Source organism: Mustela nivalis (genome assembly GCF_964662115.1).
Source record: "Mustela nivalis genome assembly, chromosome: 7".
Classification (NCBI taxonomy): domain Eukaryota; kingdom Metazoa; phylum Chordata; class Mammalia; order Carnivora; family Mustelidae; genus Mustela; species Mustela nivalis.
In genome coordinates this window covers 134,782,173-134,796,881 of record NC_139026.1, presented here as the reverse complement: position 1 = coordinate 134,796,881, position 14,709 = coordinate 134,782,173, and the positions used below count along the sequence as shown (strand labels likewise).

General features: G+C 37.1%; 1 pseudogene across 1 annotated transcript; it reads left to right on the top strand.

The window, feature by feature from the left end:
- Nucleotides 1-3,606: 3,606 nt before the first annotated feature.
- Nucleotides 3,607-3,903, top strand: LOC309869594 (H/ACA ribonucleoprotein complex subunit 3 pseudogene; annotated as a pseudogene). The gene has a single exon. The product of its transcript is annotated as an H/ACA ribonucleoprotein complex subunit 3 pseudogene (transcript).
- The last annotated feature ends 10,806 nt before the right edge of the window (nt 3,904-14,709 follow it).

Genomic DNA, 14,709 nt, shown 5'->3' with positions numbered 1-14,709 from the left:
TCCAGATTTGGGTTTTGGCTTAGGTCATGATCAGGGTCATGAGATGGAGCCCTGCATCAGGTTCTGTACTCAATGCAGAGCCTGCTTAAGACACCCGTCCCCTCTGCCTTTGCCCCTACCCCATGCAATCTCTCTAAAATAAATAAATCTGGGGGCACCTGGGTGGCTCAGTGGGTTAAAGCCTCTGCCTTCAGCTCAGGTCATGATCTCAGGTCCTGGGATAGAGCCCCGCATCAGGCTGTCTGCTCAGCAGGGAGCCTGCTTCCTCCTCTCTCTGCCTGCCTCTCTGCTTACTTGTAATCTCTGTCTGTGAAATAAATATATAAAATCTTAAAAAAATAAATAAAATAAAATAAATAAAACTTTTTTAAAAAGTCTGAAGAGAGAAACAAACAATACCATAAGAGTGGAAGACTTTAATACCCTATTTTCAATAGTAGATAAACCATCCAGGCAGAAAACCAACAAATGAATAAATGTTGGGGTAAAATGGGCAATAGTAAATACCAGAGCAGAAATAAATAAAACAGAGACAAGAAATATAATAAAGAAGATTAACAAAACTAAACAAGGGGCACCTCGGTGGCTCAGTGGATTAAGCATCTGCCTTCCACTCAGGTCATGATCCTAAGGTCCTGGGATCAAGCCCTGCATCCAGCCCTCTGCTCAGCAGGGAGCCTGCTCCTGTCCTCCCTGCCCCAACCCCTGCTCTCTGCCTGCCTCTCTGCCTGCTTGTGATTTTTCTCTGTCAAAAAAAAAAAAACAAAAAAAAAACAAAAAACAAAAAACATGGTGCCTGGGTGGCTCAGTGGGTTGGGCCACTGCCTTCAGCTCAGGTCATGATCTCAGGGTCCTGGGATCGAGTCCCACATCAGGCTCTCTGCTCGGCAGGGAGCCTGCTTCCCTCTCTCTTTCTGCCTGTCTCTCTGTCTCCTTGTGATCTCTCTCTGTAAAATAAATAAAATCTTAAAAAAAAAAAAAAAACAAGAACAACAACAACAAAAAAAAAACTAAACAAATCTTCGGCTACACTAGAAGAAAAGAGAAGAAGACTCAAATAAATAAAATCAGAAATGATCTTCTATTCCTTCCTGATCCAGTTTTGCAAGATTATATGTTCCTAGGATTTTATCCATTTCTTCTAGGTTGTCCAATTTGTTGGCATATTATTTTTCACAGTATTCTCTTATAATACTTTGTATTTATGTGGTATCAGTTGTTACTTCTCCTCTTCCATTTCTGTTTTTGTTTATTTGGGTACTTTCTCTTTTTTTCTTGGTCACAAAATATCTCAAATAGACATAGCAATCTTGAGAAAGAAAAACAAAGCTGGAGATATCACCATACCAGATTTCCATAATCAAAACATTATGGTATTGTCACAAAAAGATCAGTGGAACAGAAGAGAGCTCAGAATTAGACCTATACTCATTAGCTCAATTAATCTATGACAAAGGAGGCAAGACTACAAAATGGGGAAAAAACAGTCTCTTTAATAAATGGTATAGGAAAACAGGACAGCTATATAAATGAATAAAAATGGACCACCTTCTAAAACCATACAAAAAATAAACTCAGAATGGCTTAAAGACCTAGATATGAGACCTGAAACCATAAAAATCCTAGAAAAGAACACAGGCAGTAATTTCTCTGATATCAGTCATATCAACATTTTTTTAGATATGTTTTAGATATGTTCCCTAGGGCAAGGGAAACAAAAGCAAAAATAAACTATTGGGACTACTTCAAAATAAAGAGCTTTTGCACAGCAAAGTAAACCATAAACAAAACAAAAAGACAACCTACAGAATAAGAGAAGATATTTCCAAGAGACATATCCAATAAACGGTTAATATCTAAAATTCATATTGAACTTCTGTAACTCAACACTTAAAAAAATTCCAGTTTCAAAATGGGCAAAAGACTTGAAAAGGAGTTTTTCAAAGAAGACATACAGATGACCAAAGATCATGAAAAGATGTTCAACATCACTCATCATCAGGGAAATGCAAATCAAAATAACAATGACGTATCATCTTATACTTGTCAGAATTGCTACAATCAAAACCACAAGAAATACCAAGTGTTGGCAAAGATGCGAAAAAAAAGAAAAAGGAATTCTTGTGCAGTGTTAGTGAGAGTGCACACTGCTACGCTCACTGTGGAAAACAATATGGAGGTTCCACAAAAAATTAAAAATAGAAATACCATATGACCCAGTAATTTCACTACAATTTACCCAAGAAAATGAAAATGCTAATTTTGAACAGACATATATATCCCTATATTTATTGCAGCACTATTGACAATAGCCAAGATATGAAAGCAACCTACATTTCTATCAGGAGACAAATGGATAGGGAAGAAATAGAAAATGGAACAAAATGAGGGTTTTAGAGGAGAGGAGGGTGAGGGGATGGTGATGGGTATTAAGGAGGACAATGGGTGTTATACACAAACAGTGCATCATGGAACACTACATCAAAATTAATGATGGACTGCATGGTGACTAACACAACATAAAAGAAAGGAAGGGAGAAAGGAGGGAAGGAAGAAAGAAAGAGAGGGAGGGAAGGAGGAAAGGAGAGAGGAAGGAAGGAAGGGAGGGAGGAAGAAAGAAAGGGAGGGAGGAAGAAAGAAAGAAAATGGAATTTTATGCAGCCTTAAAAAGGATGAGATCCTGCCATATACAACAAAACGGATGGACCTGGATGGTAATATGCCCAGTCAATTAAGTCATACTGAGAAAGACAAATATGGGATCTAAAAAACTCAAATGAATAAACAGAAAAAATGCAGAATTAGACCTATAAATACAGAGAATAACCTGATGGCTGCCAGGGGAGTAGGAGTGAAGGGATGGGTGAAAACGTATGAAGGGGAGTGGAAGATATAAACTTCTAGCTATGGAACAAATAAGTCATGGAAATAAAAGCCACAGCATAGGGAAAATAGAATTTTATGCATTGTATAGTTAAACATGAAAACTACAGGGGCACCAAAGTGACTCGATCAGTTAAGCCTCTGTCTTCACCTCAGATCATGATCTCAGGGTCCTGGGACTGAGACCAGCATTGTATCCCTTCCTAGCAGGGAATCTCCCTCCCTCTCTCCCTCTGCCCCTCCCTCCTGGCTTCTGCTCTCTCTCTCTCTCAAATAAATAAATAATCTTTTCTTTTTTAAGTGATTTTAAAAAAACATGGTCGCAACATTTGTGGTGAGCATAGCATAACATATAGAGAAATTGAATTACTATGTTGTATACTAGAAATTAATAGAACATTGTGTTAACTCTACTCAAACAGAAAAAAACAATTAAATGAAATCAGAAATGAAAAAGGAGACATAACTGACACCACAACTATACAAATATCGTAAAAGATTACTGTGAACAATTATATGGCAATAATTGGAAACCAAAAAGAAATATATACATTCATAGAAACATATAACCTATAAAGACTGAATCATGAAGAAATAGAAAATATGAACACACCAAGAATGAGTAAAGACACTGAATCATTAATCAAAAACCTCTCAATGACAAGAAGACCAGATAATTATATTGGTTGAATTCTAACAAACATTAAAGAAGCATTGGGAACATCTCCTTTCAGCATTGTCATGTTTCTCCAGTATTACCTCAATGAGCATGGAGACCAAGTCTATACTCTGAAGAAGCTTGACCCTATGGGACAACAGACCTGCTCGGTGCATCCTGCTCAGTTATCCCCAGATGAAAAATACTCTGGACACTGAATCACCGTCAAGAAATGCTTCAAGGTGCTCATGACCCAGCAACCGCACCCTGTCCTCTGAGGGTCCCTTAAGCTTCACGTTTCTTCTGCTGCCCCTCAGAGACTTTCCGAAACCAAACTCTTCAAACTATGAGCCTTGAAGCCTTCTTACCACCCTTGCTGTTTGGAATCCGGTTTCATCGTTTCCCTTGGTCGTGCTTTGCAGAGCAGTCATGGTAGCCTCCCTCTTAAGGGAACAAGTTTGAATTCTCTTTTCCTATTTTGAATCACTGCTAGGTTATTAAAATGATTTGAAAAAGCTAAAAAAAATTAAAGAAGCATTAACATCAATCCTTATCAAACTCTTCCAAAAAACTGAAGAGGAAGGAACACTCCCAAATTCATTTTACATGGCCAGCATTGTCCTGATACCAAAGCCAGATAAAGACACTACAAGGAAAAACAAAACAAAAAAAACAAAAAACCACAGACCAATATCTTCTCTGAACATAGATGAAAAATTCACAATAAATATTAGCAAACAAAATTCAAATCACAATAAAAGTACCATACAATATGATCAGGCAGGATTCATCCTTGTAATACAGGGATGTTTCAATATATACAAATCAATAAAAAAACATAATAATAATAACAAGAAGAAGGAGAACATAATAATGATAATAATAATAATAATAAATAACACCTTTAATAGAATAAAAGATAAAAATCATATGATAATCTCAGTAGATCCATAAAAAGCAATTGACAGAATTCAACATCCATTCACGATAAACGCCCTCAACAAACTAGATAAAGAAACATACCTCAACATAATAATAAAAGCCATACTGGATAAGCACCCATATTTCATACTGAATGACAAAAGCTTAACAGCTTTTCCTCTAATATCAGGAACAAGACAAGGATGCCCACTCTTACCACACCGACTCAGTCCAATCAGGCAAGGGAAAAAAAATCTAAAAGTTTTCTAAATCAGAAAGGAAAAAGTAAAAAAACAAAACAAACAAAAAAAAAAACAAAACAAAAAACAAAAAAAGAAAGGAAAAAGTAAGTTCTGTCTATTTGCAGATGACATGATTTTATATATGGAAAATCCTAAACATTCCACCAAAAAAGTTTTAGATGTAATTAACAAATTCAGGAAATTTGCAAGATACAATATCAACATCCTGATATCAGTAGTGTTTCTATACAATAACAACAAATTACCTGAAAAAGAAATTAAAAATCCATTAACAATAACATCAAACACAATAAAATTCTTAGAAATATATTTAACAAAGGAGGTGAAAAGATTGTGAATAGCAAAAGCAATCCTGAGAAAGAACAAAGCTGGAGACATCATACTTTCTGAATTTAAACTGTATGTAGTAATAGAGCTATAGTAATCACACAGTGTAGTGTTGTTCATAAAAGCAGGCATTTAAATAAACAGAAAAGAGATCCTAGAAATAAACCCATACAGGGGCGCCTGGGTGGCTCAGTGGGTTAAGCCTCTGCTTTTGGCTCGGGTCATGGTCCCAGGGTTCTGGGATAGAGCCCCGCATCGGGCTCTTTGTTCAGCAGGAGCCTGCTTTCCTTCCTCTCTCTCTGCCTGCCTCTCTGCCTACTTGTGATCTCTGTCTGTCAAGTAAATAAAAATAAAAATAAAAATAAAGAAATAAACCCATACAGTTAAAGTCAACTAACTTTTGACAAAACATCAAGAATATAAAATAGGGAAAAATGGTCTCTTCAAAAAATGATACTGGGGAAACTATATATCCATATGCAAAAGAATGAAACTAGACTCCTTTCATCAAACACAAAAATCAATTCAAAATATATTGAGGACTTGAAGGTAAGACCTTAAACAACAAAATTCGTGGAAGAAAATATAAGAAGTAAGCTCTTTAATGTCTTGGCAATGACTTTTTTTTTTTTAAACCAAAACAAAAGCAACGAATGAAAAATACATGTATGGAACGGCATCACACTAAAAAAACTCTGTGCAAGGGTGCCTTGCTGGCTTGGTCAGTAGAGCATGCAACTCTTGATCTTGGGGTTGTAGGTTTGAGCCCCATTTTGGGTATAGAGATTATTTTAAAAAATCTTTTCTAAAAAATTAAAAAAGAAAAAGCTCTATGCAGCAGAGAAAACCACAACAAAAGCAAAAGGCAAGCTATGAAACAAGACAAGGATGTCCAGTCACCACCTTTTTCCTTCATATTACTGGAAGTTCTACCCACAGCAATCAGACAACAAAAACATATAAAAGGTATCCAAATTGGTAAGGGAAAAGTAAAACATTCACTATTTGGAGATGACATGATACTGTATATAGAAAACCAAAAAGACTCCCCACAAAGCTGCTAGCACTGATAAACAAATTCAGTAAAGTTGCAGGATACAAAATTAATGCACAATAATCTGTTCTATCTCCACATACCAAAAAAGAAGCAACAGAGAGAGAAATTACAGAAAAAATACCACTTACAAATGCAATGAAAATAATAAGATACCTAGAAATAAACCAAAGAGGTGAAAGCCTGTACTCTGAAAACTATTTAAAAAAAAACTGATAAAAGAAACTGAGGATGACACAAAGAAATGGAAAGACAGTCCACGCTCATGGACTGGAAAAACAAATATTGTTAAAATTCCTTTGATACCCAAAACAATCTACACATTTAACACAATCCTATCAAAAAAATAGTATTTTTCACAGAACCAGAACAAACAGGTTTAAAATTTTTATGGGATTACAAAAGACCTCAAGTAGCTAAAGCAATCTTGAAAAAGAAAAGCAAATCTGGAGGCATCACAATTCTGAAATGCAAGTTATATTACAAAGCTGTATTAATCCAAACAGTATGGTACTGGCACAAAATAGACACAGAGATCAACTGAACAGAGTAGAAAACAGAAATAAACCCACAATTATATGGCCAATTAAATTATCTCTAACAAATCAGGAAAGAATACCCATGAGTAAAAGTCCTTTCAACAAATGGTGTCCAAAACTGGACAGCAACATGCAAAAGAATGAAATTAGACGACTTTCTTTCAACATACACAAAATAAATTCAAATTCAAAATGGATTAAAGATCTAAATGTGAGACCCGAAACCACAAAAATCATAGAAAAGAACAAAGATAATAATTCCTCTGGCATTGGCTATAGCAACTTTTTTTCTAGATAGGTCCCTGAAACCAAGGAAACAAAAGCAAAAATAAACTATGGGAACTACATCAAAATAAAAAGCATTTGTGCAATGACAGAAACAATCAACAAAACTGAATGGCAAACTATGGAATAGGAGAAATTTACAAATAACACACCTGATAAAGGGTTGACATACGTAATAAAGAGTTAGAATCCAAAATCTATAAAGAAATTACAAAGCTGAACACACACAAAAGGAATAATCCAATTTTAAAATGTGCAGAAGACACAGACATTTTTTCCAAAGAAGACTTGCAGACGCTCAACACACACATTTGAAAAGATGCTCATTATCATATATCATCAGGGAAATGCAAATCAAAACTACAATGAGATATCACCTCATACCTGTCAGAATGGCTAAAATAAAGAACACCAGATATCAGGAGTGGTGAGGATGTGGAAAAAAAGAAACTCTTGCAATATTGGTGGTGGGAATGAAAACTGGTACAGCCAGTTTTTTTTTACAGCCAGTGGAAAACACTATGGAGGTTCCTCAAAAAGTTAAAAATAGAAATACCTCACAATCTAGTAATTGCGCTACTGGGGTTTGTTTTTTTTGGGGGGTGGGGGTTGTTCTTGTTTTTGTTTTTGCACTACTGAGTTTTTAACCAAAGATTAAAAAACACTAATTCAAAGGGACCATGCACCTTATATTTACTGAAGAATTACTTAACAATAGCCAAGATATGGAAGCAACCCAAGTGATCATTGATAGAGGAATGGATAAAGAAGATATGGTATATATAAAATGGAATATTTTTCAGCCATTTAAAAAAAAGAACAAATGTGGTTAAAATTAGAGAGTATAAGGGTGTGTAGAGGGAGAAGAAACAAGATGACAGAGGAGGAGGAGACCTAAAATCATCAGGTCCCAGAAGTTCAGTTAGATAGTTATCAACCATTCTGAACACCTATAAACTCAACAGGAGATCGAAGAGAAGAAGAGCAACAATTCTAGGAACAGAAGAGCAACCACTTTCTGCAAGGTAGGATGTATGGAGAAGTGATTCTGAGGCAATATACAGGAAGATAGACTGTAGGGGGGAGAGGCTGGCTCCCAGCAAATGGTGGAGCAACACAGCACAAAATCAGAACTTTTAGAAGTTGGCTCCACTAAGGGACCTCACTCCAGAAGCTAAACAGGGGTTAGAGCCCTCGCAGGAACAGTGTGGTCACAGAAAGACCAGGGGTGTCTGAGTGTGGCAGAGCTCCCAGGTATCAAAGCAGGGAAGCTGGCAGCAGAGATGAGACCAAGGAGGGGCTCTCAGCTCGGGGTTATCTTAAACTATGATCTCAAAGAGCATGGACCCCACAAGTCGCTGATCCAGGGAGACTCACCTTCCTCTTCTGGGAGGAACAGGATGGCAGGAATCTGCTGGGTTTGGAGACTCCAAACAGAGCCCTGTGCCAGAGATAGAAATGCTCTGAACACAGGTTGGAGACCAGAGAGATATGAGAGATTGACTGCTTTTCTCTCAGGGCGCACTGAGGAGTGGGACCCTGAGCTCTTGGCTCCTCCAGCCAGAGATTGGGAGACTGGCATCATTATTCCTGTCCTCCAAAGCTCTACAGAAAGCATTCAGGGAACAAAATCTCCCGAGACCAAAATTGTGCAGATTAGTTAGCCTGGCCCCAGGCAAAGGCAGTGCAATTCCGGCTCAGGCAAAGACATTTGAGAATCCTGGCCACAGGCCCCTCCCCCAGATCAGCAAGAACATCCAGCCAAGACCATGTTAACAGATCAGTGAGAACTGCAGAACTCGGATCTAGGGAATGCAATACATAGAATTCATGGCTTTCCCCCCATGATTCTTTAGTCTTTCAAAGTTAAATAATTTTAATTTTATTTTCTTCTTATTCAGTTTTTGATATTTTTCCTCTTTCCTATTTTAAACTTTTTAAACTATTTTATCTTATCTATACCTTTTTTTAAAATTTTTTAATTTTCATTGGTATATTCTATCCCTTCATTGTATTTAACCTTACTTTTTGAATACATATAGGCTTTTCTTTCTTCAGGGATACAGTTTCTTCTAACAGATCAAAATATACCTTAAATCTACTACATGGCTTTGTTTTAGTCTCCAGCCTGCTCACATTCTTTCCTCTTTTTTTTTCAACCAACATATCTTATCAATTTTCTTTTTTTTTTTTTTTTTTAGTCACTCAGCATCAGGGAAATACAAATCAAAACCACAATGAGGTACCAACTCATTTAGTCAGAATGGCTAAAATTAACAAGTCAAGAAATGACAGATGTTGGGAGGATGTGGAGAAAGGGGAACACTCCTACACTATTGGTGGGAAATGACCCAGCAGTTGCACTACTGGGTATTTACCCTAAAGGTGCAAGTGTAGTGATCTGAAGGGGCACATGCACCCAAATATTTATAGCAGCAATGTCCAAAATAGCCAAACTATGGGAAGAGACTAGATGTCCATCAACAGATGAATGGATAAAGAAGATGAGGTATATACAATGAAATACTATGCAACCATCAAAAGCCCAAAATCCTGCCATTTACAATGCTGTGGATGGAACTAGAGAGTATTAGGTTAGGCAAAATTAGCCCATCAGAGAAAGAATTATTATATGATCTATCTGATATGAGAAATTTGAGAGGCAGGGCAGGGGTTTATGGGGGGTGGGAATGGAAAAAAAAGAAACAAGATGGGACTGGGAGGGAGACAAACCATAAGAGACTCATCTCAGGAAACAAACTGAGGTTTTCTGGGGGGTGGACGGGAGGGATAGAGTAGCTTAGTTATGCACATGGGTGAGGGTATGTCCTATGGTGAGTGCTGTAAATAACATAAGACTGATGATTCACAGACCTGTACCCCTGAAGCAAATAATATATTATATGTAAAACACACACACACACACACACACACACACACACACACACAAACAAAAACAAACAGACAAAAAATCCTACAGAGTATAAGGCTAAATGAATTAAGTCAGTCAGAGAAAGACAAATACCATATGATTTTTGGAACTTAAGAAACAAAACAAATGAACAAAGAGGGGGAAAAAGAGAGACAGACAAACCAAGAAACAGACTCCTAAGTATAGAAAACAATCTGATGGTTACCAGAGGGGAGGTGGGTAGGGAAATGGGTGAAATAGGTGATGGGAATTACAGAGGGCCCTTGTTCATTACTAGCCATCAGGGAGATTCAAATTAAAACTACATCGAGATATCTATCATCTTTCACCAGTTAGAATGGCCAAAATTAGTAGGACAGGAAACATGTGTTGGAGAGGATGTGGAGAAAGGGAAACCCTCTTACACTGTTGGTGGGAATACAAGTTGGTACAGCCAATTTGGAAACCAGTGTGGAGATTCCTCAAGAAATTAAAAATGGAGCTTCCCTATGACCCTGCAATTGCACTACTGGGTATTTACCCCAAAGATACAGATGTCGTGAAAAGAAGGGCCATCTGTACCCCAATGTGTATAGCAGCAATCAGCATGGTCGACAAACTGTGGAAAGAACCAAGATGCCCTTCAACGGACGAGTGGATAAGGAAGATGTGGTCCATATACACTATGGAGTATTATGCCTCCATCAGAAAGGATGAATACCCAATTTTTGTAGAAACATGGATGGGACTGGAAGAGATGATGCTGAGTGAAATAAGTCAAGCAGAGAGAGTCAATTATTATATGGTTTCACTTATTTCTGGAGCATAACAAATAGCATGGAGGACAAGGGGAGATGGAGAGGAGAAGAGTGTTGAGGGAAATTGGAAGGGGAGGTGAACCATGAGAGACTATGGACTCTGAAAAACAATCTGAGGGTTTTGGAGGGGCAGGGGGTGGCAGGTTGGGGGAACCAGGTGGTGGGTATTAGAGAGGGCACAGATTGCATGGAGCACTGGGTGTGCTGCAAAAAACAATGAAGACTGTTATCCTGAAAAGAAATTAAAAAAAAAAAAAGAGGGCCCTTGTGATGAGCACTGGGTGATAACAATTTTTTTTTAAAAAGGGCAACCTATGAAATGGCGAGAAAATATTTCCAAACCATAATCAGTAAGTTGTTAATATCTAAAATATACAAGGAACTCATGCAATTCAATAGATAGCTAGATGACCTAATTGAAATCTGGTCAAAAGACCTGAACATTTTCCCAAGATAAAAACACATACATGAAAACATGTTCAACATCACTAATCACCAGAGCAATGAAATCAAACTATAGTGAGAAATAACTTTTAACCAAAAAACAAACCAAAAAAAACCCCAAGAAGTACCAAATGCTGATGAGAATGTGGAGGAAAGAAACCCTAATTCATTGTTGGTGGGAATGTAAACTGTTACAGTTACCACTGAAAACCATACAGAGGTTCCTCAAGAAATTAAAAATAGAACTACCATAGGATCTCCCTCCATCACCACTGTGTTTGTTCTTTATAGTTAATAGTCTCTTATGGTTGGAGGTGCACCTGGGTGGCTCACTTGGTTAAGCACCTGCCTTTAGTTCCAGTCATGATCTCAGGGTCCTGGGATGGAGCCCCACATTGGGCTCCCTGCCCAGTGGGGAGCCTGCTTCTCCTTGTCCCCTTGCCTCCTCCCCCCTGCTCATGCTCTGTCTCTCTCTCTCAAAGAAATAAATAAAATCTTAAAAAAAAAAAAATAGAGTCTCTTATGGTTTGGTTCCTTCTCTACTTTCCCCTCCCATATGTTCATCTGTTTTGTTTCCTAAATTCCACATATGAGTGAAATCATATGGTATGTCTTTTTCTGACTGACTTATTTTGCTTAGCATAATACACTCCAGTTCCAACCACATCTGTGCAAATGGTAAGATTTTATTCTATTTGGTGGCTGAGTAATATTCCATTATACATATATACTACATCTTCTCTATCCATTCATCAGGCAATGGACATTTGGGTTCTTTCCATAGATTGACTATTGTTGATAAAGCCGCTATAAAGATCAGGAGAACTCTACCTATTTGAATCTGTAGTTTTGTATCCTTTGGGTAAATAACAAGTAGTACAATTGCTAGATCATAGGGTAGCTCTATTTTTAACTTTCTGAAGAAACTCCATACTGTTTTCCAGAGTAGCTGCACCAGTTTTCATTCCCACCAAAAGTGCAAGGGGTTTCTCCATTCCCCACATCCTTGCCAACACCTGTTATATTGTCCATTTTTAATTGTAGCCATTCTGGCAGGTATGAGGTGGTATCTCAATATGGTTTTGATTCGCAATTCCCTGATGAAGAATGATCTTGAATACCTTTTCATGTGTCTGTTAGACATCCAGATGTCTTCTTTGTAAAAGTGTCTATTCATATCTTCCTCCCATTTCTTAGCTGGATTATTTGTTTTCTGGGTATTGAGTTTTGTAAGTTCCTTATAGATTTTAGATACTACCCCTGTATCAGATATGCCATTTGCAAATATCTTCTCCCATTCCATAGGCCGCCTTTTAGTTTCATTGTTTCCTTCACTGTGTACAAGCTTTTTATCTTGATGAAGTCCCAATAGTTCATTTTTTGTTTTGTTTACCTTGCCTCTGGTGCCAAGATCAAAGAGGTTCCTGCCTATGTTCTCCTCCAGGAGTTTGATGGTTTCCTATTTCACATTTCAGTCCTTCAACCATTTTGAATTAACTTTTATGTAGGGTGCAAGAAAGTGCTCCAGTTTCATTCTTCTGCATATTGTTATCCAGTTTTTCCAAACCATTTGTTGAATATCTATGGATATTCTTTCCAGCATTATTTAAGATTAGTTCACCATGTAGTTGTGGATCCATTTCCAGGTTAGCTATTCTGTTCTATTGATCTACATATCTGGTTTTTGTGCCAGTAGTATACGGTCTTGATGACTACACTTCTGTAATATAGCTTGAAATCTAGAATCATGATGCCTTCAGCTTTGCTTTTCCTTATTCAGGAGTGCTTTGGCTACTCAAGGTCTTTTGTGGTTTCATATGAATTTTAGGATTATTTGTTCTAGTTCTATGAAAAACCCAGGTGGTATTTTGATAGGGATTGTGTTAAATGTGTAGATTGCTTTTGGTAGCATAGACATTTTAACAACATTGGTTCCAATCCATGAGCATGGAATGTTTTTCCAATTATTTTTGTCTTCTTCAATTTCATTCATAAGTGTTCTGTAGCTTTCTGTATACAGTCTGTAGTTTTCTGAATACAGACCTTTTACCTCTTTGTTTAGGATTATTCGTATCTATTTTTATGCAATTGCAAATGGTATCAATTCCTTAATTTCTTTTTCTGCTGCTTTATTGGTGTATAGAAATATAACACATTTCTCTATATTGATTTTATGTCCTGTGAATTTATGGAATTCATGTATTAGTTAGAGAAAATTTTTTGGTGGAGTCTTTCAGGTTTATGTTTTTTTTTAAGATTTTATTTACTTATTTGACAGAGATCACAAGTAGACAGAGGCAGGCAGAGAGAGAGGAGGAAGCAAGCTCCCTGCTGAACAGAGAGCCTGATGCAGTGCTTGATCCCAGGACTCTGGGATCATGACCCGAGCCGAAGGCAGAGGCTTTAACCCACTGAGCCACCCAGGCATCCCTCTTTCAGGTTTTCTACATAGGGTACCATGTCATCTGCAAATAGTGAAAGCTTGATTTCTTCCTTGACAATTTGGATGCATTTTATTTCTTTTTGTTGTCTGATTGCTGAGGCTAAGACTGCCAGTACTATTAAATAGTAATGGTGAGAGTGGATATTCATCTTGTTCCTGACCATAGGGGGAAAGCTCTCAGTTTTTCCCAATTCAGGATGATATTAGCTGAGGGTCTTTCTTATATGACTTTTATCATATTATGGTATGATCCATCTATCTCTACTTCGTTGAGGGTTTTTATCAAGAACAGACGCTGTATTTTGTCAAGTGTTTTTTTCTGCCTCCATTTAGAGAATCATGTGGTTCTTATCCTTTTAATGTGGTGTATTACATTGATTTGTGAATAATGAACCATTCCTGCAACACAGGAATAAACCCACTTGATCATGGTGAACACTTCTTTTAATGTATTATTCAATTTGATTTGCTAGTCATGTTCATCAGAGACACTGGCCTGTAGTTCTCCTTTTTAGTGGGGTGTTTGGCTTTCACACTGTACATTTTAAAGCTAAAAAATTTTTAAAAAAGAACAAAAATATAGTCATTCCTATTGTCTGTTTAGTGGTCCCTACCCTTAACTTTTATTTCTTTTTAAAAGCAGATCCTCAGGCACCTGGGTGGCTCAGTCTTGAGGATCTGCCTTCAGCTCAGGTCATGATTCCAGGGTCCTGGGATCAAGTCCCACAACAGGCTCCGCACTCTGCGAGAAGCCCACTTCTCCTTCTCCCACTCCCCAAGCTTGTGTTCCCTCTCTCACTGTTTCTCTGTCAAATAAATATATAAATTCTTAAAAAAAAAAAAAAAAAAAACCTCAGTTAATGAATTAAAAAAAACCCATATTCTCAAATAATGAAAAACTAATTATTTTAATAGATTTTTTAAAGACCCAAAGAAAATGTATTTTAAAATACAATTACCCCAATTTAAATTCCTATGGATAGGTCAGACAGCAGCCTGGATACATCATAGGTGACAATTAGGAAAAAAGGAGTAATAATTGAGAATATAAGGAGAAAGACCAAAAAACAACTATGGAAACATGAAAAAGAGGTTAAGAGATATGAAGTTTAGATAAAGTCTAAATATCTTTTGAGACACCAAATAATAGATTCAAAAAGCCA